At 34.0% G+C, this 26,421-nt stretch overlaps 1 protein-coding gene across 1 annotated transcript in view; it reads right to left on the bottom strand.

The window, feature by feature from the left end:
* The window catches only part of LOC105250130 (retinal guanylyl cyclase 2), a 72,203-nt gene extending 52,422 nt beyond the window's left edge, over positions 1 to 19,781 (bottom strand). Inside the window, exon 1 of the mRNA XM_011256074.2 lies at positions 19,268 to 19,781. The gene's annotated coding sequence lies outside the window, so the exon portion shown is untranslated. The remainder of the gene's footprint in view (positions 1 to 19,267) is intronic.
* Between the last annotated feature and the right edge of the window lie 6,640 nt (positions 19,782 to 26,421).

Below are 26,421 nucleotides of genomic sequence, written 5' to 3'. Positions count from 1 at the left end.
TTAATTTCGAAGTGATTTTTCCTTAACAAATAATATCAAGGTATCAGTAATTTCCAAGCGATCCAAGGAGAAGAGCTTTCCGTAAACTGAATTTTGCAAAGTTAAAAGGTTAACAAAAACTATTATACATTCTTAAATCAATTTCAAGCAGAGCTCACTTTAATAGGATTTTAATTCCAAGCTTATAAGACGTGTATGATGAAAAGTTAGAAGAACGTTGACTTTGCTCAACTCTTTAAAAATGAATCGACCTCGAATTATATTTGAGAGAGAGAATATTTCAATCTATTAAATTTAATTAATCCAATAAAATTAATCTATTAAATTAATTACATTAATCTATCAAAGCGCCATTTCTCTCTTAAAAAACGAGCTTTCAACACGAGCACGAAAATTAATTTTCCAACAAGTAGTCAAACGTAAGAAATCGCAAAAAAAATTCGCTATGAAAAAAGGAAATGTCCCCGTTTCTTAACTTGAACATCCCGATGAAAATTACGAGGCGCGCGTATCGATCGAGTTAATGAAAATTAGTCAATTATCTGTGCTTGCACGACGGAATAATACCCCAATCGCGAGGCATACACGCTGGGCGACCCGCAAATTTGCCCCCGTCGAGATTTTCCCGCTCAATTTCCAACGTTGCGTCGCAATAGCGGTCGTGACTTGCTACTCGAACGGATTAAAAGGGCGGGCGCGTTTTCCCGCGCGACGAGTCGACGAGGAAACAAAAGGGAGCCTGTTTATCTCGCGACGCTTCTTGCGCACATTTGTATCTGTCCGCGTCGACAGGAAAATATCGTCAATCGCCGGCGAGACACCCAGACGTACTCTAAAGTTCTCGTCGTCCTCGATGGCGTAATCATTTAACGAACGCGTTGGAAAAATTCGCGCTCGTTTATCACAAAAAAAAAAAAGCCGAAGGCTACGACTGTCACAGCCGTGGCCCGCGCAAGATTTATGCGTAAGATGTTTGTTGCATTTATTTGTTTTTGTTGTAATTAAAAGTTAACAGTAATGAATAAGATTGTCGTTATTTAATTAACGACATGATTGCGATAATAATAATTGTATTTTTCTTTGTCTATCGGAAAGTGTCTCTTAATTAATCACGCCTGGGATCGGTTTCTGATAACAAGTAATGAATGCTGTCATTATTTTTCTTTTAATTATCTTGTAATTAATTTTATTTTGCTAACGAGAAAAGTATCAGTGTAACGTTACATTTACAACATATGAATGCGAAATATAAATAATAATTATAAATTATCATTTGCACACTGAGAAAAATCGTTTGATTGTATCAACAAGACGTATATACATTGAAGGCATTTTGGTTAAATCAAACAAGAATTTCTAATTATCATGATAAGACTCGATTTTTTATAACTAGAACGTTTAATATAGATTTTACTATAAGGATTTTTTTTTTATTTAGTATTTTCTGGTTGGATCTATCAAATTTCTTGTTACATTAATTTCTTTGCTTGCCGCTAGCCACTCTTAATTTAACTCGTATTCAATATTTGCCATAAAATGTATATAAAGAACTGTATTAACATTAAATCCAAAGTATATTTTTTTCTCTTACGAGCAGCAGTGCCAGAAAGAGGGCTAGCTCTCTGATTGTGTGTGTTTGAGCTGCATCCTCTTCTTGCATCACTGTTTATCAGTTTAATTTCTAACAAATTGAATTTAAAATTATTTATTCAATAATCTGGATTGAATTTATCCAATAATCTTGTTAGAATTCAGAATATTAAACAGACTTTTGAGATTAGATGGAAAAAAATTTTAGACGATTTGGTGCTGGCGAGTTTAGTATTATTAACCAGAAAATTTGCTAAATTTAACAGGAAGAAATTAATCAGATTCATCTGGTAATTCCTACAAGACTTCTGGTTCGTTCATTTTTCAACAGACATACTGAATCTACCAGAATTCTAATTAATGCAACCAGATTTTTTCTCAGTGTAAGAAATAATTTCTGCTAATTAATAAAAGAGAAATTAATTATAAGAAAGAAATGAAAATAATTAATATCCAATATAAATGTGCCTTATATGTGATTTCGAGTTTGCGTCCTCTCGTATCCCTCGTGTCCGAGAAACGTCATTCGTTTTCCCTCGACACGTCCCGCTCCTCGTCGTCGACGGGAAACTTTGTGCATCATTGAGGGAAAAAGTATCGATCCCCTCGACCTCGAAATGGCGAATTTACTGGGATTAAGAAAGCAGGAGCCAATGTCCTGGAAGATGATTCCGCGAAGGACACAAAATCCTTCCCTCCACAGGATAATCCTCGTTTAATTGGCGTCTATCCCGACGGTCTATATGACTGTCTCTCAATCGTTTATGTCTTCGAGATCGATAGTGATTTACGGAACAATGTTGGAGCGATAATTTTGACGTAACAACATGAAATGTCAGGTGGCACAGGTGGGCTTCGCGTGGGTAGTAACGAGTTGTTAGACGTTATGGGAGCCGGAAGAATCACCTTAGAGTTTGCTCTTTGATGTTCGAGACTCGCTGGAAGGCTTTCCTTTAGATCTCGAGAAATGATGGGAGATCTGATATAAAATATGCGATGCGAGCAAATGACAGAAGCGCTCTCGGCCAAAGATGGTTTCGTTTCCTTCAATTATACATCTTCCGTTTCCCTGCATTATATTTTATTTGCGAGCAAAAACACATTTTAATGTGTGTAAAATGATTAAAATATGTTAATAAAAAACATTTTAATTATTTTACAAATATCTCTGCGAAGGAATAAAATTGTCGCTTCTTTTTTTTATTCGTGTATCGATCTTTTTTAATGAAAAACTAATTTTATTTGATAAATATTATACAGCAAAAATTATATCTTTTTGCGAGATTGTGTAAAAGCGTAAACAATAGTATCAAAGATCTGTTTAATGTTGGTTATTTCCGAGATATTACATTTCCAAAATGTAATGCGCGGCTACAACACACACGCAAATAGCCAATACAAAGGATAGCGCTTTAAAATTATCGACAACGCGGAATGCGTCTGGATGATTATTGATTTCGCCGCGTTATTGTGACCAGTTATTCAACCGGTGCAAGTCAATCATTTTATATAACGTAACCAACGGCACAGAGCGTTTCCGATTTACAAAGCAGCAGCCAATACATACGATGAATGAGTTGTGCGAAATCGAAATACACGCTAAGAAAAAAAAAAGCTGAATAGAAATGTCTATTGTACAACGCGAAATGATGGAGCGATAAAATAAATCAGATGTCCTACAAGAGGCTGCGACATAATAATTGATGATGAATTTGATTTTTAATCGATAGCGTTAATTCAATTGATTGCATGATGAATTGATATTTTCAATCTTGTCAATGTACAATTATTAATGAGCTATTCAATATTAATTGATCTATTTCCCTACAAATTTCCGACATTTATCACGTTGCAATATTACACGCGATTATGAAAATTGTACATTTTTTTCTCGAGTAATTGAAATCGATTTTTAATGTTAATTTAAATTGATGGTTATTTTTTAAAAATGATTTTAAAAATGATTTTGTAATTTATAACATCTAATATCTCGATAATCGTACATGTTAAAAATATGATGACAGCTATGGCTTTTGCAGGAATTTAATATTGTTACAATTTTAGAGTTGTACTATTTACGTCATTCGTTTTCCAAAACACAATATATATTTATTGTTTCCACAAAGAGGCAATTGCATACAAATCCTGTCATCCTATGCATACAATCAGAGAATCGTATACCTGTTCTGTACGCAAAATTTTGTGCATCTAAATAATTGTGTAAAATTTTATATTGTTGATGAATTATTTCTAAATTAATTACAATATAAATATTTTTGTTTATTAAATAAAACTTTTTACATTCGTTTATAATATAGTGCATAATTTTTTCTCATCTCTCTCTAATTTAGAAATATACATATTTTAGTTTTTTTAAAAATCAATAATTTTGACAAAATCAATAATCTCTCTCTCTCTCTTTTGACAATTTTAATCTTGATCTTATCTTGATAATTAAATGAAAATATCTTGATTTTGTGCATCTAATTAATTTTATATTGTTGATGAATTATTTCTAAATTAATTATAATAAAAATATTTTTGTTTATTAAATAAAATTTTTTTATGTTCGTATACAATATAATGTATAATTTTTTTCTCATCTCTCTTTCTCTCTCTCTCTCTCTAATTTACAAATATACGTATTTTAATTTTTTTTTAAATCAATAATTTTGACAACCAATAATCTTTCTCTCTCTTGACAATTTTAATCTTGATATTATCTTGATAATTAATTGAAAGTATCTTGATTTCATCTCAAATTTCGAGGCGAAATAAGACAGAATCAAGACTAATCTGGTGCAATCCTATACAATTTCACTCACCTAATGTGCTAGATTAATATCCAATCGCTCGAAAACATTCGCGTGTCAGACAAGAGGGCCATTTATTTCGCTTATTTCTATTAGAGGCATCATTTGGCTCCCTCACGAGAGACGCGCGTCAAAGCCATCGAGAGAATCCGCGCGGCTGTCGACTGCTCGGAAAATATTGGCTCCCTAAGGGAGTGCTGCAACGATGCAATAAGAACGTTATGGACGTTGTATTCCTTATTGGAGGAGGGCGTATGCCCAACGGAGGGGAGTGCATGCAGCGGAAAAACCATCGCGAAGCATGATATCCCACAGCGTTGCTCGTAAATCATTTATTAAGCAGACGCAGCACATCCGGACGTGCGAGTTTGAGAAGATGTTCGTTCAAACGGGAATCATTTTTATTATCGTTGAACCGCGCTTTTACATGGGATTGCGATTAAAAGATGAAATAGAGTCTGCAAAATCGAAAAACGCTGAGACTGGAGGAAGGGAAAAATCGTCTTACGTTACATTTTTCTCGCGTAAAAAAATACGCGTGTGTCTAATATATGACGTTGTTTGTTAAAATTATATCCAGTACAAAGACTTCCGGCGAGAAAGGGTTATAGCGTCCTCCCGAGATTAATGACGCTGTACACCTGATATTTTTAATTCGGCATCGTGCGTGGGAGTAAGAGATTTTTATCTCTCCTTTCGCTCAAATGGGTTGAATTTTTTATTAGTCCAGACATCCTGACGGGAACATTACATATTACCTGCTTTCCAGTTTCACTACGGCATGAAATTGTACCGTCATTTGCTTTTAATTAAAAGCATCGTCTTTTAACGATTTCAAGAGATGTATTTGTTAAGCAATTTCTTCCGCTAATGAAACCTGATAATCATTACATTGTATGCACAGAAAAAGCAATTAGCTGAAATTAAATGGTAAAACCTGCGCGTTTCCCTCCTCCCCCAATATTACAATCAACTCTCTTTGATAATGAATAATATTAAATTATTGCTATTAATGTGATTTTGCCTCTCTCTCTTTCTCTCACAAAATGAAACATAGATCAGGTGCAGACTAGAAATTTAATTAATCGTGTTGCATTAAGTATCAAATGTCTTTAATTTATTTTGTCAGTGGACAAAATGATCTCGAAATTGATATTGGATTGATATTGGAATTGATTATAAAATATAATTATATCCATCGAATTAATAAATGAAGTGTTTTTGCCATCGATTCTGATAAAATGAATGAAATTTCGACTCAACTTTTCGTTGACGATGCGGTGACAGGAGATTATTGCTTGTCTTCAATTTATAAAAAAGTTTGACGGCGAAGCTTCAAACTTACTAAGTCAAATAAAATTAACTAAAAAACACACAGTACTGTTATTTGCATCCTTCAGGCTTTGCTCTCACCAAATTATTTAATTTTCATCGTTAAACTCTGCCCTTTCGCTTTGTTCTCCTCATCTTCCGTTTTGTGGTCCAGTAGCTTGAATAGGACGTATAATAAATATCCTCCCAGTCATGCAACCAGGGTTCGGATTTAAAGGTGTGGAGACCCCGGGGCAACGAAAAGGTGGAGACCCTTAATTATTTTTAAATCAAAATCAAAATTAGGACAGAAATTTTTACGTTTAAATAATTTAAATTTTTTTGTTTAAATAATTTATTGTGAAATAACAAAGTTAAGCAATATACATAGACCTTGTAAGTGTTGTATACCATTTGATAGGAAATTTTACCCAAAAATTTGTGTTGTGGAGGCCCCTGGGCTTCAGTCCTCGTTGCCCCCACTAAATGCCTGATCAGATATAAATCATTCGTGACTCTTTATCTATTTTTCAATTATTTAAATGTAATTCAGATTGAGATCATGCAGTAAAACGATCGAATCGTAAATATAAATATATATTTAACATAATGAAAGTGAGCCTTCAACAAATAATCATATAATTAATCTATATCATTTAAAATCTAAATTTCTATACTTTAAAATATTTCGCGTATATATTTGTCAAAATACGTAAAATATTTCGAACAGACAGTAACACAATGTTTGGCCTTGGCGGCGTATACAATAGCGCGCTAATGTTTACATTCCGCGGTCTTGATATCAGTCGCACGGCGACACTCGAGCAAGATAGTGATGCGAAACGATACTCTTCGTATCGAATTTATTATTAATTGGACGATTATCATGGTTTTCAATTAGATCAATCTTTCGATTTTATAATTCGTGTTAATATAATATTAATAAAACGGAGCATTTGTAACGAGTAGTGCATGACTTTAAAACTTTAAATAAATATCGAACGAAAATAGTACTTCTCTCGTGTCTTCTGTTTCTTACGATATGTTGAAAAGTGCGTTTCTCATGTAATTATTCCGCGATCGGGAGTGTCGTGCAAAGTGTCCCGCGATCGTTCCATATATAATTAATTATTATTATTCGTATTTTCGGAAGTGAATGTGAGTGCTACGAAGAAATAGCAAAGGACGAAAAAGAGAGAAAAGAGAGAAACTCATCCAACAACACATACGGAGCAACGAAATATAAAACGTAAGTCATTTATAAATTATTTATCATTTATGTTACTTTTAGACATATTTTAGACATATTGCCTCTTCCTTTTTCACCTTTTCGAATTTATTCTTAATTAGCATCTAACATATAACGCATATATAAAAAATATTTCAGTTTTTATTTTAATATTTATTAAAATATTCCAAATAATAAAAATAAAATAAATATAATAAAAATAAAAAAAATATAATAAAATATTTTTCGTGTTAATTGATATTTCAAGATAGTTCAATATTTTATAAAATATTTCACAATAATGTAATTATTATATACCTTATACATAAGAATGAGATATTTTTTGAATAGACTGAATTTTTATTAAAAGTTTATATTGAAGATAATGCTTGATAATTATAATTCACAATATTAAATAAATCTGTTTAAAAGACAAAAAAATTGATTGCGCGTAATAATTAATTTTACAATCAATTAATTTATATACTTAATTTTATTAGAAAATAAATTTATAAAAATATTAAAATTGAATGTATTTGCATTTAATTTATGTTTGGCCTTTGCGTAACGATTAATATTCGCGTCAGATGTTCCATATATCGATAGCATCCCGAATTTTTCCTGATCTAAATAATCCGCGTGGACTGCTGAGCTAAATACTCCACGCGGACTCAATCGATAGCCAATAATCATAGATCCTCGATCCTTAAAGCCAATAGAAAACTCGGATTCTGTCACTCGCGAAGTATCTCGCGTCTTATTCGTTTCTTCTCGCATCCTTGTCGCACGCTCGTTGCATCCTTTTCTCTAATTGCTTTTAAAGGACCAGCTCGAGCGAGCCTCGACTCGGCTTTATCTTATCTCGTAACTCGATATGCACATAAAAACTAAACCAAAATAATATCGATTTTCATGTTCGCCTGTCATCACTTTCTTATCTCGTACAAGATTTATGTCTTAATTTAGTTACTCGCACAAATTTACTTCATATATTTCAGTTACTTACACACTCGTAACACGTTTGTGAGTATAGTTTTGAGCATTTTCTCTTTAAACTCGATTTATTAAAGGTGCACTTTATATATTATTCATATATTACAATTAAAGCAATCAGTGTCATCTGTATAAATGTTTAGATGTACATATATTCTTTTGTTTTTTAGCTATAAAATAATGTTGTAATTAACATACATTAATTCATTGATAATTTCGATTTGCATTTAGAAAAAAATATATTTAAAACATTTTAACTATATCTTCTAAAAAATTATTTGCAGACTTTAAAAATACATTTATTGTTCTGCATAAATAATTCGCAAAAAATATTATAAAAAGACACAATGCTTACTTAACTGAGAGATACGTTGTGTTACATTTTTAATCAATAAAAATTTTCATTGATTCAGTTTAAGATAGTATGTTTTATATGTACAATTAGACAGTTCTCTTATCCAGATTGCTTTTATCTTTCGGTCGACATTTCGCATATAGGAAATAAATAATAAGAAAAAGAGTTATGTATTAATATGAACGCTGTTGCAAATTTAAGGAGCAGCAATTATGATAATAATTATTATATATAATATATACAATATAATATTATATACAATATAATTATTATATTATATATACAATATAATATTATATAATATTATATAATATTATATTGTATATATATAATAATATTATATACAATATAATTATTATATTTTATATGATTATTATATTTTCTCCTTATTATTTATTATTCTAACATCTCTGTGAATTAGATTCCAATTTACCTTTATTAAAGAAAATGATCGTCGTGTACCTAATCTTTTATTTAATAATATTCATATAACATTACAATGAGAAAAAAAATATTTTAACTAAATGCTTAGATACTTATTTCGTACATGACGTACAAATCGGAAGCGCTATAATGAGTCAGATTACATTATTGAATGATATAATTAATTCCACATAAATTATATGAAATTATATATAATATAAATTTCTCTCTTTCTCTTTCATATATATAAATTATATTATATTATAAATTCATATAATGCAACCCCCCATGGGTACACCTTGACGCGGTGGGGTGGCTCAGTACTTGGATGGTGCCTTGAGGTTTATTTTAAATTTTTTTATTTAGGATAAATCTCAAGGAGCCTGAAGGGGAAGCTAAGTACCCAGCACAGAATTGTCACGAGTCGCACAATAGCTCATATGTGGCACGCATTTGATGCGTTGGACGCATTGCGTCGTCGACTTTCCGTCAACGTGTCGCGGATGATGACGTCTCGTTATCGCGTTTTCGCGTTTAACTTCCTCACGTTTTCGCGCTTCCGCGTTGGACTTTTCGTATAAAAATCCAATTTCATTATTGTCATTATTGTCATATTGAGTCTCTACTTGCGATGCCAATTAACTAGGATTTCGAGTTTGCACACGTTGCGCTATGCAACCTACGCTCGTGCTTCGTGCTCCGTCAAGCGATTCGGTCCGAATTGGTTAGAACTCGATCGATTGTTCGGAATGGTCGTCGATGGATCCCTTCTCTTTGCTCGTCTACAACCACACGCACTGCGTGTGTTAATCCTATCGAGGAGTCGAGTGGATTCCCCTAGGCACGATTTTCGCTCGGTAAAAGAGGTTGCCTCGCCATTTTCTAAATTGCTGATTGCTAGCATTTGAAAAATGTGGGTATCCTCTTCCTTTGCCATCTACCAGCCTGGTGTAGGATATAACAACCGCGGGAGACATAATACGTCCGGGTGGAGCACCTGAAATCGTGCTTAGCGGGTCCAGGTTCGATACGAGATAGGATAATTATGTGCGAAAAAGAGTTGGTGAACTTCATTTTTCTCTACTTCCATCAATCGTTTCGTCTTCTTTCCGGTTTGAACTTAATCCTTGCTCGTTGTATCCTTGCATTCCTGACCTGTTGACTCGAAGTGGATTCTCGTAGGTGAAATGGGATTTTCGTACCGAAACCGGGAGTGCCGTTAAAAGTATATACATATTAAGTATATACGTCGCGCGATCAAATATAAAATTTTTAATCGCATCGAAATAGTGCGGGAGTGCCGTTCAGTATCGCGCGTAAAAGTGCGAAAATAGCGATATAAAAATATCGCTCGTGAGTGCGGGAGTGTCGTAAAGTATCGCGCGTCCAAGACTGAGAGGAGGAGGAGGCCTAGGAAAGGCATCGGGCTCCGATAGAGCAACCTTCTGGTGAGTAATTTATTTATTTGTAATTGTTTATTAAATATGAAATATATTGATTATAATTTAAATTAAACAATTAATCGCGTAATTTGATTTTTTATTTATATAATTTAAAGAAGGGAGAATTTTGAAGAAAAAGATTTTTATATAAAATCTATAATTTTATAAAATTAGCTATTGTATAAGCTTTTATAAAGTATTAGAGAATTATTAGTAATGTTTTTTTCTAGAATTATTTTATTAATCTGCTATTATTATATGCATCGAATGTAAAATTCAATACATGTAACAACTTTTGAAATATTAATTATTTGGATGTTATTACAATTTAAATCTTTTATTTATTATAGATCAACCTAACAATCCTGATGATCTGAGAGGAGGCGCAGGCCTAGGAAAGGCATCCTGCATCGGCGGAACAACCTGATGGTGAGTTATGGCTATTTATATTATTTATATTATTTATTTATATTTATATTATTTATATTATTATATTATTTATATTATTATATTATTTATATTATTTATTTATATTAATTATTATATCGCGTACTAATTTGAGTCATTTATTTGAATGATGAAACAAGAAAGATTCAAAGAAAAAAGGTTGTAAATAATCCTATAAAACTGTCTATTTAAAAAAATAGGTTTTTCAGAATTTAAAAAATTATTGCATATTTATTTATTTGTTTATTATTGCACATATCGGTTATAAAATTCGGTGCGTACAATAATAATTAAATATAATGAAAGATTAATTATTTTAAGAGCTGCTAATTATATGAATTTTATATTTATATGTTACAGACAACGTAGCTTCAATATTGACAACTCCGCTGTTGCGCATCAGTGTCGGTGAGTGAAAAACTTTTATTTAATTTTAAGGTAACGGATTTGTGTAGAGCTTGTAGATGTAGGTCCGTTACCTTAAAATGGATGGACTAGAACAAATTAAATCATATAATTTTTTAAAGTTTTCTTTTTTAAATATACATTAAAGTTGATTAAAAATGCAAAATTGAAATATTAATTGAAGGAAAATTTCATTTTTTTATTAATCTTACATTATAATCAATTATTTATTTTATTTAAAATAAATAATATACATAAATGCAAAACATAAATAAAGAACATGTAATTTACTAGTAATTTTACTAGTAATTTTACTAGTAATTTTACACTAGTAATTTTATTTTCAATACTATATAATAATTTACTTTTATAATGCATACTGACATTATTTTAATTTTTTATAGTCCATCATTTTTATGTAGTGCAACATATTAAAAAACTTTGCTTTAATTGATATAAATCTAAGTAAGTTATCAATCTATTGAATCATATGTAATGTTTAAAAAGACCAATGAATGACACTATAGAGTGAAAATATAGTAGAAAATGTATAAATAATGTGAAATTAATTTATTTTATCGTAAATCCTTATTATAAATTTTTCATTATAAATAATATTATATATTGTAAAAATTGCAATCAATTAATTTTGATTAACTTGACACTATATAGCATTATATTAATTAAAGCAAAGTTATATTAAGATGATAAATAACGGTCATAATATTACGACCGTAAATGAGCGTAAAATTATGCTCATGTACCGGTGAAAATAAGATGCCGGCAACGAAAGGAGTTTTTCTCCTTCATTGACCTATGATAGGTCAAAGCTACTTTATCCTTGGCTAAAAATAGTCAAATGCCTGAATATCCGAAAAGTTAATCTAAAAACGTTCAATGGCACGTAATAAACGCGTAAATTAAACGGATAAAATAAACGGGTACGCATAAAATAAATAATAACATAAAAATAAACTCAGAAATTCGCGAAAAATAAAGAAACACTGCGTTCATTTAATAAAATCCTGATTAGGGCATATTCTCCAAATCTCAAAAAATCGCATATTTTCGCTGGTTTAATTTGCAGAGCAATTAGGGCTGTTAGGATCATTGAAACTATTAGAATCGTTAAGGTTGTTAGGATCCCTTAGTAGGATTGTTAGGTAGAATCATTAAGGTTGTTAGGATTACCAAAATTGTTTAGGATGATTAGGATTGTTAGGATTGCTAGATATAATATTTTATATAGCAGGATTATCTATTTATTATAACTTTATTATATTATAATTTATTATACCTAATTTTAATATACTATAAGGCTTTTCTTATAGAATATTAAAATTAAAAGTTATAATGTAAGATCAAAAAATTATATATCATTTTTACAAAGCTGTACAATCAAGATTGATGTATAATGTTCGACATCATTCTTGATTTTTAAAAATATTTACATTGCATATATAATGCGAATTATATGTAATGTGAATGTTTAATAATGATTATATTATATAAGTTACGTTCTTTTTTACATTGTATAAATTATATTGTTAATTATGCTATATTGTAAATTGTTTTTATAAAAATTTTACATAATGTTAAATTCAGATGTAAATGCTGTTAATATCGAATAATTTCGGTAATATTAAATCAAACTAAATTATATTAGAATACGAATAATTTCTTAGATTTTTAAAATTTTTAGTTTATTTAAATTGATAAAATATCATCATTATATAATTAATTTAAATAATGTCGAAATGCATTTTTATTATTATTTTGAAACATCTTTGCAAATTATTCGCAACCTTAAATATATCGAATTATTTGATATTGATAGCATCAATTTATATTGTGAATCTAAATTATAATTTATATATTGCACATTACAATAAATAAATAAATATATATATATATATATATATATATCAGAATCGGATTTAAAGGTGGAGGCCCTGGGGCAACGAAGAGGTAGAGATCCCTAACCATTTTTGAACCAAATCAAATAGAAATTTTTACATTGTTTAAATAATTTATTGCAAAATAACAAGCAATATACATAGACTAAGTGTTGTATACCATTTGATAGGAAATTTTACCCAAAAATTTATGTTGTGGAGGCCCTTGGGCTTCAACCCCTGTTGTCCTCCCCCTTAAATCCGGGCTTGCATGCAACAGCCTCATCACCAGCTGACGAGATTGCTCCGCGAAATGTAAGACTTTGCCGAGTTTCCCCAAATATTTGCAGGCGCAAACCAGATCGCTTAACTTAAGACGGAGCGACGCAAGTTGAGCGTAACAATTGCAGCCGGCAGCTACAGTCTCTCCTCTTCTGCGTGGCCTAGTTGGGGGAGCGAATAAGATGGTAATGTCGATTGACTGCGAGATTTTCCATTTCGGCAGATATTGTTTCCCGCTCACGATACACGTGCCGGCTGTTGTCGAGGTCGAGCAGGACCCACTCGAACATGATTAGTTTTTCTTGGGACTTGGGACTTGGGACGAAAATGTCTGTCGTTACCGAAAACAACTGACCGGGCAACAGCCTGTATCCAATCTGGACCGGCTTAGGGGACAAACTTTTTAACACGGCCCGAACAAGTTTGGGGGGAGCTTCGTCTCGAGTCGAGGAACTGAGAATCTCGGTGATACTCGACCGATCGGAATTGATTTAAATACGATGCACAGGGAAAACGAGATCTTATCCACTGTACATTTCAATAAAATTACAGATTCATTGATCACTGTCAACATTATAATCCGACAGAGTTTTTCCAAAGTACTCGGTTACCGGCGAGTGGCACGAATCTATGGAAATTTAATAGCGGGATAAAAATGACAGCTGTATAAATAAAACTTTAATCTCAATAAAATAACAGCTTTATTATTTTCGATATCTCAATATCGATAAAATAAAATAACCCGCGCGCGCGCGAGCATATATATATCATACATCATCATGAATTGTATATACAGTTGTAAAAAATAAACCTTCCCAAAATGCCCCGAGGTATCTGGCGCAAAATTTAAATATTGACGAATTTCTTCCCTTCCCCTCCGAATTTTTCGTATTCCATTCCGTTCGCGCGTTCGCCCCGAAGGGTTGCGAATCGGCAATCCCTTAAATCCGCAAAGGTGCGCAAAAAATGCGGATGTTTTGCTCGGATCCGCGTGTATTTTGGATTCGCGAAAGTGCGGAAGGGAAGTGTCTCTCTTGCTGGTCGCACGAAGATACGAGCCACCGCGCTGTAAACACTTCCCGGCATGTCGGGGATGCTAAAAATACCCAACCAGGCAACCAGGTTCTTCCGATATTTCCCCTGTCGTGGATAATTGCCGGCTCATTATATGAAACGCCACCCCGTATTTTCCGATAGGCGTAATGAAAATATATCGCGTTCCCTTTAATCTCCTCCCCCTCCCCCCGGCCTCCCTCTTCTCGGTTTATCATCGTGTCTGAGCTCCAGGAGTCCGACGAGACGACGACGGGGACGAGGGGGACGCGTTTTATTTAAAGATTTTATTAATCGATAGCCCCGCGCTGAGAAAAATCGTTTGATTGTACCAACAAGACGTATATGATTGAAGGCATTTTGGTTAAATCAAACAAGAATTTCTAGTTATCATGATAAGACTCGATTTTTTATAACTAGAACGTTTAATATAGATTTTACTATAAGGATTTGGTTAGTATTTTCTGGTTGGATCTATCAAATTTCTTGTTACATTAATTTCTTTGCTTGCCGCTAGCCACTCTTAATTTAACTCGTATTCAATATTTACCATAAAATGTATATAAAGAACTAGTATTAACATTAAATCCAAAGTATATTTTTCTTCTCTTACGAGCAGTAGTGCCAGAAAGAGGACGCTAGCTCTCTGATTGTGTGTGTTTGAGCTGCATCCTCTTCTTGCATCACTGTTTATCAGTTTAATTTCTAACAAAATGAATTTAAAATAATTTATTCAATAATCTGGATTGAATTTATCCAATAATCTTGTTGAAATTCAAAATATTAAACAGACTTTTGAGATTAGATGGAAAAAATTTTAGACGACTTGGTGGTGGCGAGTTTAGTATTATTAACCAGAAAATTTGGTAAATTTAACAGGAAGAAATTAATCAGATTCATCTGGTAATTCCTACAAGAATTTTGGTTCGTCCATTTTCCAACAGACATACTGGTTGAATCTATCAGAGTTCTAATTAATGCAACCAGATTTTTTTCTCAGTGCGAGTGCCTTTAAAACGCCGAAATTAACTCTTCCCCGGCGACTCGAGGATTTCGAGTTACTCGCGAAAACAGGAGTGTTATCCCGAAAGGCTAATGTTATTTTTCAATAACTCAGGTTCGAATAAAACCACCCTTAAGAGTCTCACGGATATTAAATATTCTATCATTTAATTAAGATACATTTTAATTCGACTTTGACGGATCGCGCGTGCCACTTGTCATTTTTCTCGAATTGTTGAAACTATTTATTTCCGACGTTTTTCGTTATAATTGGGAGAATCGCGCCATGAACTTTGAGCATTTCTCGCGCCGGTGTTTAGTTAAAACCCGTAAATGAATTTACATCGGACGCGAGCGCTATATGAGATTTTTCACATGTGACCTTTTTCGCGTTGCAGAATATTTCGCAGACTTAAAATCGCGTTTGCGAAACGCGAGCTTGAAAAATATAATTTTATTAAACATCCCGTTCTCTGCCTTTCGCGTTAAAACAGTCCCTCTCGTTGAACGTGATTAAAACATTCGCGATATTATTCTGCACGTCGAGAGATTTTAATATCGATAGAGTCAAACAAAAGGGCGAGCGTGCGAGCGACTGGAAATAAAGTTGTCAACTTAATCATCAAACCGCGCGCTTTCATGAAAGTCGCGTCGCACAAATTTATGCCCTCGAATATCCCCGCGAAAATTCAGATGGTCGTTTTAGTAATGGAGTTACAAATAAGTGCGGGAGCACATTTCCCTCCGTCGCACTTTCATTTCGTATTCCGCGCAAGGGGCGATAATGGTGGATCAACGTGAATCTTCCTGGACGTATTCTAATAAAGGGTACGATCGAAACTGGGAGACCGACCTTGGATGAATGTTATATTCAATATCGCCCAATGAAAAGAGGAAAAGAGAAATTCTCTTTATCCGAATCGATATTTCACGTTGGCCATTTTTCTCGCGCCTTTATCCTCGTTTCACTTTCCTTCTCACTCGATGGCCGATTTTGGAGATATCAAGACTCTGATGTATTATCTTGTCTCGAAATTCAAGATGAGATTTTTAATTAATTGTCAAGACTAAGATTGTCGAGATTATTGCTCTTGTCAAGATTGCTGATTTTTAAAAAGAATTAAAATATGCAGATTAACAAGTTAGTTGAGAAAAAAATCACACTTTATTATATTCAAACTAAAAAGAAATTTGTTTAATAAATAAAAACATTTATGTTAAGAATTTTTAAAAATAATTAATACAATAAAGAAAAATAAAATAAATAGTAATAAAAAAATGGTAATTATTTTAAATTATATTATAAGGATTATATTAAATATATATTATTTTTATTATTAATTTTCATTTAATATTATTTTTATAATATTATATTATTTTATATTTGTTTTAATTTTACTTAATTTTAATTATTATGTTTAATTATATTAAATATATATTTTCTTTTAAACATAATCGTTTAGTATTAGATATAAATTGTTAAAATCGAGACAAAACTTTTGCTATAAAGTTCAAGACAAGATTTATATATAGTTTTCGAAGATTTTCAATACAATATTTGTACAAATATTGTCTTTCCTCGAGTCTTGTTCAACCCTAATCGGTTTTACACGATATCGAACGAGGTGTTTGTAAACTGGAGTTAAACATCATCACGCCACCCTTATTAATGACAAAAGTTGGAGCAAGATTTACGCCCCTTTTCTAATCGTGAGGCCTTTGCGTAAATCTCGATAAAGATGCCACGTGCGATTTTGCCTGCCCGTGTATCTCGCACTTTATCTACTGAAACTTTCACAAGTATAAAGGGGACTCTCTTCCGGACAAACGGCGCGAACTTTCATCCTTGTCCCGGCGTTAAACCGATAGAAAGAAAAAAAAATGATAGCTCTCTCTTCGCACAAGGACCGTTCTCGTTATATTGCTCGGGAGTAGGGGAAATATTCTCCCTCTGTTTTCTCCCGGTTCTCTGCTCGTTCCTTCTCTCACCCGACGCTTCTTCCGGTAATTTCGCATAGCAAGCTAGCGAGATACGAGCCGTAATTCGATGCCGCTGTTTCATAAAACATGCGGCCTTTTCGTAGCGTCGGGCGCGAGAATTTTATTTTTTTCCCCTCTCCCTCCCCAGGACGCGTTTTTCAAGAGCGGTCCTCCCTCGCGAATGCACTTTGTTACGCCAGCAAAATGCCGGGCAGCGCGTCAGTGCACCCGGCCGACAATTCAACGTGTTTGAAACAAGAGAGGACGAGTTATTCTAGCTTGGCGCCAGAATAAACGGGCTGCGATTAACAAATATCTCCTGCGGGTGTCGCTGTGTGCGTCCATGCACGAGAGATTCCTTTGAATTTGCGCTTGGCGCAATTCTGCTGCAATTTGCGAAGAAATTGAATTACGTTATATCAAAGTCGAAGGCGGGAGCCGAGGGAAGAAAACGAAACGGAGTTAAAGCGGAAGTAATTGCGAGAATTTTCTCTGCGAATTAGTAATCTGCGCATTTAAATAATGGAAATTGAATTGTGAATTTTGTTCTTTTGAGATGGCGAATTAAAAGACAGATTAAAGACTTCATTTCCTTAAGAGGAGGCGAGCGAAAAATATCTCAGAGATCCCCCTGTGCAGATCCCTGGTCCGGGAATCAAGTCGCGCCATGTCGCTATGCTTTTGTACATTTTTGTCATTGATTAATAACATGTTTCTTATGATAAATAAAATTAATAAAATTAAATTAATTATATATAATTAAATAATTTTTATTTAATTATAAGAAATATATTTTTCACAACGGGACACGCGAAAGTGTGACGGAAAATATTCTTCTATATAATTTTTTGTCTTTCTTACTGTTCTCGAGAAATTGTTAAAAGTGATGAAAAGAAGTATCTGTTCTTTTTTTTCATTAATTCGTTAATTCCTTTCAATTTCAAAATAAAGTTGATCTATTCTAGTTTGGCAAAATTGATCATTTTTGAGGAATCTTTTTTAAAGATGTTACAGACTAATTTTTTTTGTTATTTACACATGCTTTATTTTAATAATACATATATTACTATTTATTAATATAAAATATTTAATTTTTTTTTGATAAATATCGTATGTTTTTAAAAATTTACGGTTCCACGATGCTCATGAATTTAATATGCTGTTTTATAATTGTTTAAAATAAAATTTATTAGTTTAACCTCAGTACAATATTTCTATATTTTCAGAAAATACTAAAAAAATCAAAACAGTATTATTAGACTAAAATATCTCAAAAGTGATTGATTCCTCAATAAAATTTGACGGTGAAGAAATTTAAAGAGTACTTTATTGTTAAAACAGAGAAAAAAAAATCGAAATTTCTGATCCTCCGAGTCCCAGGGTGGTGTGTTTCGATGCAGGTGACTCTATTTCCCCGCCGCGATTATTCACAAACATTCTTGTTTACGCTTCCTGTTTTAGACGTTACCGTTTCGGCATCCGAAATCACGTCGCTTAATTAATGGGTCGGAAGAGGGTCGATATGCCAAATGCGTGGGATATGCCCGCTCGCTATGAACCGTCCCGCCATTTACCGCGAAGGCGCATATTCCGCGGCATATTATCCAGCATAGATTCCATCGTCCCCTCTGGGAATCGTTAATCGTCATGCGAGCGAACCCGAAGCGGGTCTCTCGCGTTCGAGCAATTAAAAATCGCCCCTTCGCGCGCGTTCGATTAAGAAACTAAATGAAACTTTTCGCGTTCACCGGGGAGACCATCCATGTCTCCCCGTCCCTCGGGGCGATTTCTGGATTAATTCTAGAGGGGAAGGGATCGGCGACGAGAATATTTATCGGCGATACTTTGGGCTGCCGCCGAAATTGCTCGCCGCTGCAATAATCCTCGAAAAAAGCTCCACGTGGGAGTAACTTCCATTCGGGGGTGAGCTGTCGCGAAAGTCGTCGCCCCGTGAATGTCCGCCGTTTATTCATTCGATCGCGAGGAGGGACGAGGAGCTTTAAGCAGCCGTAAACACGCGATAAACGCGCGTGCTCGAGTGTACTTACGGGACAATCGCCGACGATGGCATTTAAGCCACCGAGTCTCCTCCTGGTGCCATCGTACCCTCCAAGAGGCCCCGCTGTCCCCTCTCGCCCGGGAATTCAAAGGCTCGTTCACCAGCCGACAAAGCGACGCCTCTCGAAGCTGGTGCACATGGTATTCAAGACATCATCGTTCCGGTCCAAGAGAAAGAGAAGGGAGGGTTCCAAGAGGTCTCTCGATCGCAAGCTTATCGATTGCGGAATTGCTCGCTCACAGGCGATTCTCTCGATCCCGCGAAACGCACATGTCAACGCGTTCAGACCGCGTGTCGAGGGAACCCCTCGGACGACGTCGTCCTCGGACGCCGACGATCTAACCCTGGTCGTTGGTCCACGTCGTCCTCGGACGCCGGGTCTCCTCGTTGATCGCACGCCGACGACAGCCGCGACGATGACGGAACGCGCGCTCTTGGGGGACGTAAACCGAACGCTCCGGCGCTCGGTATCGAACTAACTGCGAAAGCTCTCTCAGAGCTCTGGCCAGCTCACTCCTACTCTCGGCGAGACGCGCGACGCCGGCGAAGAGAAGAGAGGGCGAGAGCGAGAGTCCGTCCCGGGGAAGCCGAAAGCACCAGCGCGCGCGCCAGCAGCACCAGAGGGTAGGCCAGATCATCCCTACCTACACCTACCCCTTTGCGCCCCACGAGGGAGAGAGAGGAAGCGCGGGAGGAAGAGAGAGGACAGAGAGAGGGACTCCTCATCGCCGCAGACTTTTCCCCTGGCCTCGTCGTCCTACATCCAAATTGTCCTCTCCCTCTTTCTCTCTCTCGTTCGAGTTCTCTGGGACATTTCGCGGATCGGAATTGAAACCGGACTGCGGTTTTTGATTGGCTACCGTCGAAATGGAACACGCATCTCGTGCGGTCAGCGTGCGTCCAGTCGATGATGAGCCGACCTATCTTTTAGGATACTTTCAAGTTTCTTCAATTGTGACATCTCCTGGGACGGGGAAAAATTTTCCCTTAGGTCGGCGTATGTGCAGACTACTCGAGGAGATGAACGAGACGCGAAATGTATTCATATGCGGGCTACTGACCTATAAAATTAGACGGGGACTTTATGGTTTATGGTTCGGGCCCGTTTATCCCTCGATCCTTGTGCGTTCATTTCAGTGATATAAACGCACATTATATGGACCATCACGCGACCGTGCTTTGTATCTTTCTATGAATAGTCAAAGTCGCATCTCGCTATCTCGGGAATTTCTACGCTATCTCTGGCATTCGTTATTAATGTATAACATGCAAAAGAAAAAGCATAATAAAAAATGTATAAGTCTCATTTTATGCGTATATAATGTTACTGTTTATATTAATATCTCTTTTTTATCCGCCTTAAATTTTTTATGCCATTTTCGTGATTTTTATAAATTTCTTTCCTTTAATAATTTTTTTCTAAAAATTTAATAAAAATTTTTATCAATACCATATACATTTATTTATTTTGTAATATTATTATTAATTATAGATATTTTAATCACATATAATTATATATAAAATTTGTACGATTTTACTTATGATAAAATATATGTAGGATATTTATAAATGATGGGAAAAAATTTTAGGAATTGGGATTTTATAAATGATGGGAAAAAACTTTAGGAATCCTAATGGATTCCTAATGCTTAGAGAAGAAAAAAAAGTTATAGATTTAAAAATAGTTTCCGAGTTATTAAAATTTTCTTGACACAAAAAAATACTCTATACATATAGAATATTCAGTTTTTATTAAATTTTTAGAGGAAAATTATTAAGAGAAACAAATTGATAAAAATTAGAGATTATGTATATAAAATATATGTATATGATCCAATTTTTTAATCCAGAAAAATATTAAAGTAGAAAGTTTATATTACATTGGAAAATTTGTTAATTATTTAATGAATTTAAATCTAGAATCTTAATGAAAAGACATTGAAAACATTTTATTAAAAAGATAATGTATTTATTTACTGAAAAGATAATGTATTTATTTACTGAAAAGATAATCTCTCTCTAATTTTGTTAATATTATGTATATGAGACTCGAGAAAAATGAGAAAAAAAGAGAGAGATCTTTTTTTTTATTTATATTTTCTCCTGCGATATAAAACTATCGAATTCTTTATAGATTGAAACGAAAGTTGCAAATTCGATAAATCAACCCTCCGGCCCTCCATAAAATCAATACGTGTTGGAAAGTCCAACTGTTAACGTAAGCATGAAAAATGTTAGGAGAATGGTTACTTTTTACCCGAATAACCTAGATTATATGATGGAGTAAATTTGGCGAGGCAAGAGAGATTGTGGATATTGTGGTAGAGTTTACTAAAGTAAAGTTATGAACAATCTTGGCCAAAAGTTGCCTTCGCTATATCAACTCAAACTTAATGTTCGCAAATTAAAAGGAGCAGCAAATTCCCGAGTTTTAATGTTCTAGCATTTGTTATAAAGCTCTATCTCGAACTTCCTCCGATCTCTTCTAATTTTGATAATACGCTTGTCGCAAGATATTAATTTTTAATCGAGATAAATTATTACTTTGTAATCTCTAAATATTAAAATAAAATTTTTTATCACTCCTCCATCGAGTGTCACAGCAATTGACAATCTTGGTAGATGGGACGACGTAATTTTAACTGTTTCTTTCGACGACAGACAGCCGGAAGGTGAATTAAGCTCCTCCGCGTTGCTACTTTTCTTTCCCTATCCTTCGTTTACGGTCCCCCCATTTACCGGGGATATCCGTTGAATTGGAATTGAATCTAACAATCTGATTGGATGCCATCGAGCGCTTGAGACAAAATGTGTGCGGGCTCCGATGATGCGCGTAATATATCTCGAGAAATGGGCTTTAAAGCCCTCGCGAGTGATAACATTTAAGTAAATCACGATCCCCGAAATTTGAAAGATGCGTGTCTCGCTCTTCCACAAAGGACCTCCATCATCGCCCATCTCCGAAATTTAATATACTGCCAATCACACTCGCTCTGTTATCGCAAAAGTTGAAATTGATTTTTTCCATCGTGTTGATTTGACGTATTTTTAATCGTGTGTAAAGTGAAATATATGCACAAAATTATTTCGAGGATTAAAATATTTTTCTAGCTGGCTCTCGACGACCTCTCGATGTACAAAATGTTTAGATATGCAAAGGTGTGACAATTATTAGATTATAATTTTTCTTTTATATTACATTTATTTATTTTTTTTTATTTATAATAATTTTTCTTGATTAAACAATATCTTTAATCTTGTACAAAATTTTATTCTGGTATATTTTCAGTAAAATTTTTATATGGATTCTTCATTTCCTCATCACAAATTGGTATCAGATTTTAGTAAATAAATTTATTTTTTTGGTACCTTTATTTTTTCAGTCTCTTTCCAATTAATTGTCTATCAATTCTCATTTGGATTCGAGTTTGTGCTTGACACAATCTGTGACAAAAATTTCCGCTTTTGATAAAAGAAAAAAAGCAAAATTATACTATTGCACAAATAATACTTTTTATTAATTAAAAAAGTCTAATATAAATAATTTATAATAAAATATATTTTTTTAAAAACAATTTATGAAAACAATTAAAAAAGAAGTTTCATTCTTTTTTTCAAGTTTTACATTTCTGTAAAAGAGATTCTTTTTGGTTATAAAAATCTCGTGTCAAATATTTTTTAATTTATTTTATTTGTATTATTTTTACATTAAATCTCGACATTAATAAATCATCCGGTGCAAACCACATTATATGTACCGCGCGTAATGTGTTATAAATTCATTGGCGATCATACATTTCAAGATGTCAACTCTGCGACAAGCATTATTTACGTTAAAACGCGCAACTTAATTTATTACTACTTTTTTAATACACTTTGATACAGAGTAGCGTAATAAATACAAACTGTCCTCGTTAAGCGGGATTTTATCGGCGTAAAATATCGCTATAAAATGAAACGTTGATTATTCTCGTGTAAATTTAAGGTCTACCCTTATTAAATCATCCCACAATATAAACCCGTTGAAGCTGTGAAGGCAGGTTCAAAGCTTAAGTGGCACTGACTAAGAATGTGACGTTTCTTCGAACGGAGAGGGTCGATTTATCTTGGTTTAGTGTGACAAATTTTTCGGGTCTACGAGCATGGTATGTACAAAGATGGATTTAATACGGGCCTTCCCTTTCTTCTTATCTCCCTCGTTCATTCCTTCGCTAGCTTCCCTATACTCGGTATTTCTCATTTACTGTAGCATTTCAAATTGAATCCGACGATCAATTGAGCTCCAATTTGGGCGTGCGAAGCGAAACGTGTCCAGGGGGGTAGAGAATAGGGACCTTTGCAAGATTTAATTCTTGAGCAAATTATATTGTCAACTAATTGACAAAATTATTCTCGCCAACGACGTGTAATTTTACCGACATAAACGTAAATATATTTTTAGCGAAATCAAGGTCTTTGAAAAATTCAAAGATAATTTCTATCGTTAATTCTCCATACGATTATGACAGGAGAGAAAATATTGGAGAGCAGGGCTTAAGAAAGAAGAAAAAATTGTACTGTTGACGCGTGAAACGGACAATTTCGTTTTTTCTCAAGCATTCCGTTTCTTATTTCCATCTTCTCGAGAGTAAACACACGATTTTGAAGTTTCGGCGGTTCTCGAGGAACGTCGATACTCCTCAGAGGATGTGTTTTCCTCGCGCTCTTGGGACGATTCTACCATGGTTCTCTATCGTATACGTCAACGAGAATTTTCACCATGTTCGACGACGAGAAATTTTGATCGTACCTGGGTCAGGGTCATTACCATGCGACTACATCCGTCTATTGGACGAGATTCCACCCGAATGTATTATTTGCTACCCTCTATCTTTATATTTAATTCTTCCTTTTCAACGCTCTGAAAAGGAAGAGTCACATTTGAATATCAATATGTGGGGCATTTTTGATTATGAGCAAGATGATCCATTCATTCGTGTGACTTTGAAAAGATTTTATTTTACAAGGATCTGTTTTATTATATCGATCTATTTTATTTCCGACTCCTACATTTTTCATGCGGAACACGTTTATGCCACAATCTATATGTTTATATCGGGTTTACAACCGATGATCATGGTGCATACGTTATATCTCCTCGCGATTACCATGGGCAAGAGCGTAATATCCAATAATGGTGCGTCATGCTCAGTCGTGAACATGCATATGCGCATGGTGGATTATGGTTGCACATGCGTAATGCGATTTTCTGCGAGGATATCCGTACGAGAATCTGCATACGTACATACATCTCGGACCTGCGAAGAGCGAAATGTATTAGAAACTTTTATGTAATTGCGTACATGTCAAGATATGAGACGTTTTATGATTGTTCAACATTTATATCATCGTCGGGCTAATTTTTATTCAAATTCGCGTCAGAGTTTAGCTAAAGAATTGTCACAACAAGAGGCAAGGAAATGACAAGTAATCTGCATATTTTGAAGTTTATCTTTAATTAATTGTACAAATGTCAAGGTACGTGACATTATGATTGTTCAACATCTATGGCTAATTTTTATTCAAATTTCGCGTCGGAGTTTAACTGAAGAACCGTCAAGACAAGAGTAATTAAAAGCACAAGGGAGACCCAAGGTATCCTATACAAGGTGTATCTGAAATGATGCACTAAACTTTAGGAGCGTATTCTAGAGATCAAAATAAGATTTTTTCTTCTTATAAACATAGGTCCGCAAATGAAGCCCCCTCCGAGCTAAAATTCGAAAATGTGTCAAATCAACCTGCAAATTTATTTATCTCTCAAGAGAGGGTGATAGGTAACGTTAAAACCAAGATCAACTAATTTTTTTTCTGAAATACAGCCAATTTTCAATTTTCTCCTCAAACTTTAGGGGCCTCTAACTCGTAGGGGGGTTCATTTGCGGATGTTTATAGGGGGAAAAAGTCTTATTTTACCTCTGGAATACGCTCCTAAAGTTTAGTGCATCATTTCAGATACACTCTGTATATTGGAGCTTCCACAAACTTGTCGCGCGAAACAAACTCGCCGAAATACCTCATAGTTACAAAGTAATCATACTCTATTTCGCTAATTTCTTCGCCCTATGCATAACTGTGCAATATATTCGCGCAAATGTCATTATCATATCTGCAGAATCGATGTGTATATACGTTGTGCATATAGACGGAGCAAATTTGTTTACGTAAACACTCGCATGTGTGCGTATCAGCGATCTACGTGGAATTTCCAAACTCATACGCTAGTAACAAACTAAAGTTTTCGTGTCAACAGAAATCGAGGGCTGTGGGAGGAAAGTGAAAGAAATAAGAGCAAAAAGGAAAGAGAGGAAAAACGCGAGAAGCAGAGAAAGAATGATATAAAGTTCGTTATCCATATTATTTGCGGTAGTAAATTGCGTCGAAAGTGTTTTCACGCTACATTTAATTTTTTTGTAGCATGCAAATGTCACGTCGAATTACTTTTAAGCTCGTGATGTAGATGGAAGAGATAAAGCGCGAAATAATTGAGATCGACGTTGTTTTAAGTAAAGGGTAAACGAAAGAAAGTTGCGAAAAAGAGAGAAAAAAGAAGAGAGAGAGAGAGAGACATTCTCGAGCTCCTCTAAACGTTAATTAGGCCACTGGCGTACATACATATTTATTGAAGCTCTGAGACAAAATCTTCTTCGTGTAAACCGTTTTATCAGCGAGTCGTGTCCGCTTTGAGATAATAAAGGGTTTCATAAATATGAGGGGCGAAAAATTGTCTACCACAGTTCCCTATTGTTATATTACCGACTTATTAATAATTTAAGAGGATTTTGAGAAAGGAAAGGTTCACAGATAAAAAAATATGAAAGTTATCTTTCAAAATATAACAAAGTTATTCTTCGAAAAATATAAAAAATATTTTACGACCTGTGAATAAAAACTTTTAAAAATCCCTATTATTTTTGCGAATTAAAAAACAAATTTCTACTTAAAATTAATTAATAATACTAATAAATAAACAATTTAATACGATGTAAGAAATAGACAATTTAATATGATCTGTCTAAGGATATATTGTAAACATCCTTAGACAGATAAATAATGATTTCGAATTGTTTTCATTACATTAATATATTTTGAAAAAATAATCCC

The sequence above is a fragment of the Camponotus floridanus genome, unplaced genomic scaffold, assembly GCF_003227725.1.
Source record: "Camponotus floridanus strain SB8 unplaced genomic scaffold, Cflo_v7.5 scaffold32, whole genome shotgun sequence".
NCBI lineage: Eukaryota > Metazoa > Arthropoda > Insecta > Hymenoptera > Formicidae > Camponotus > Camponotus floridanus.
The sequence above is the reverse complement of the archived record's forward strand: the minus strand, read 5'-3'. Positions and strand labels throughout refer to the sequence as shown.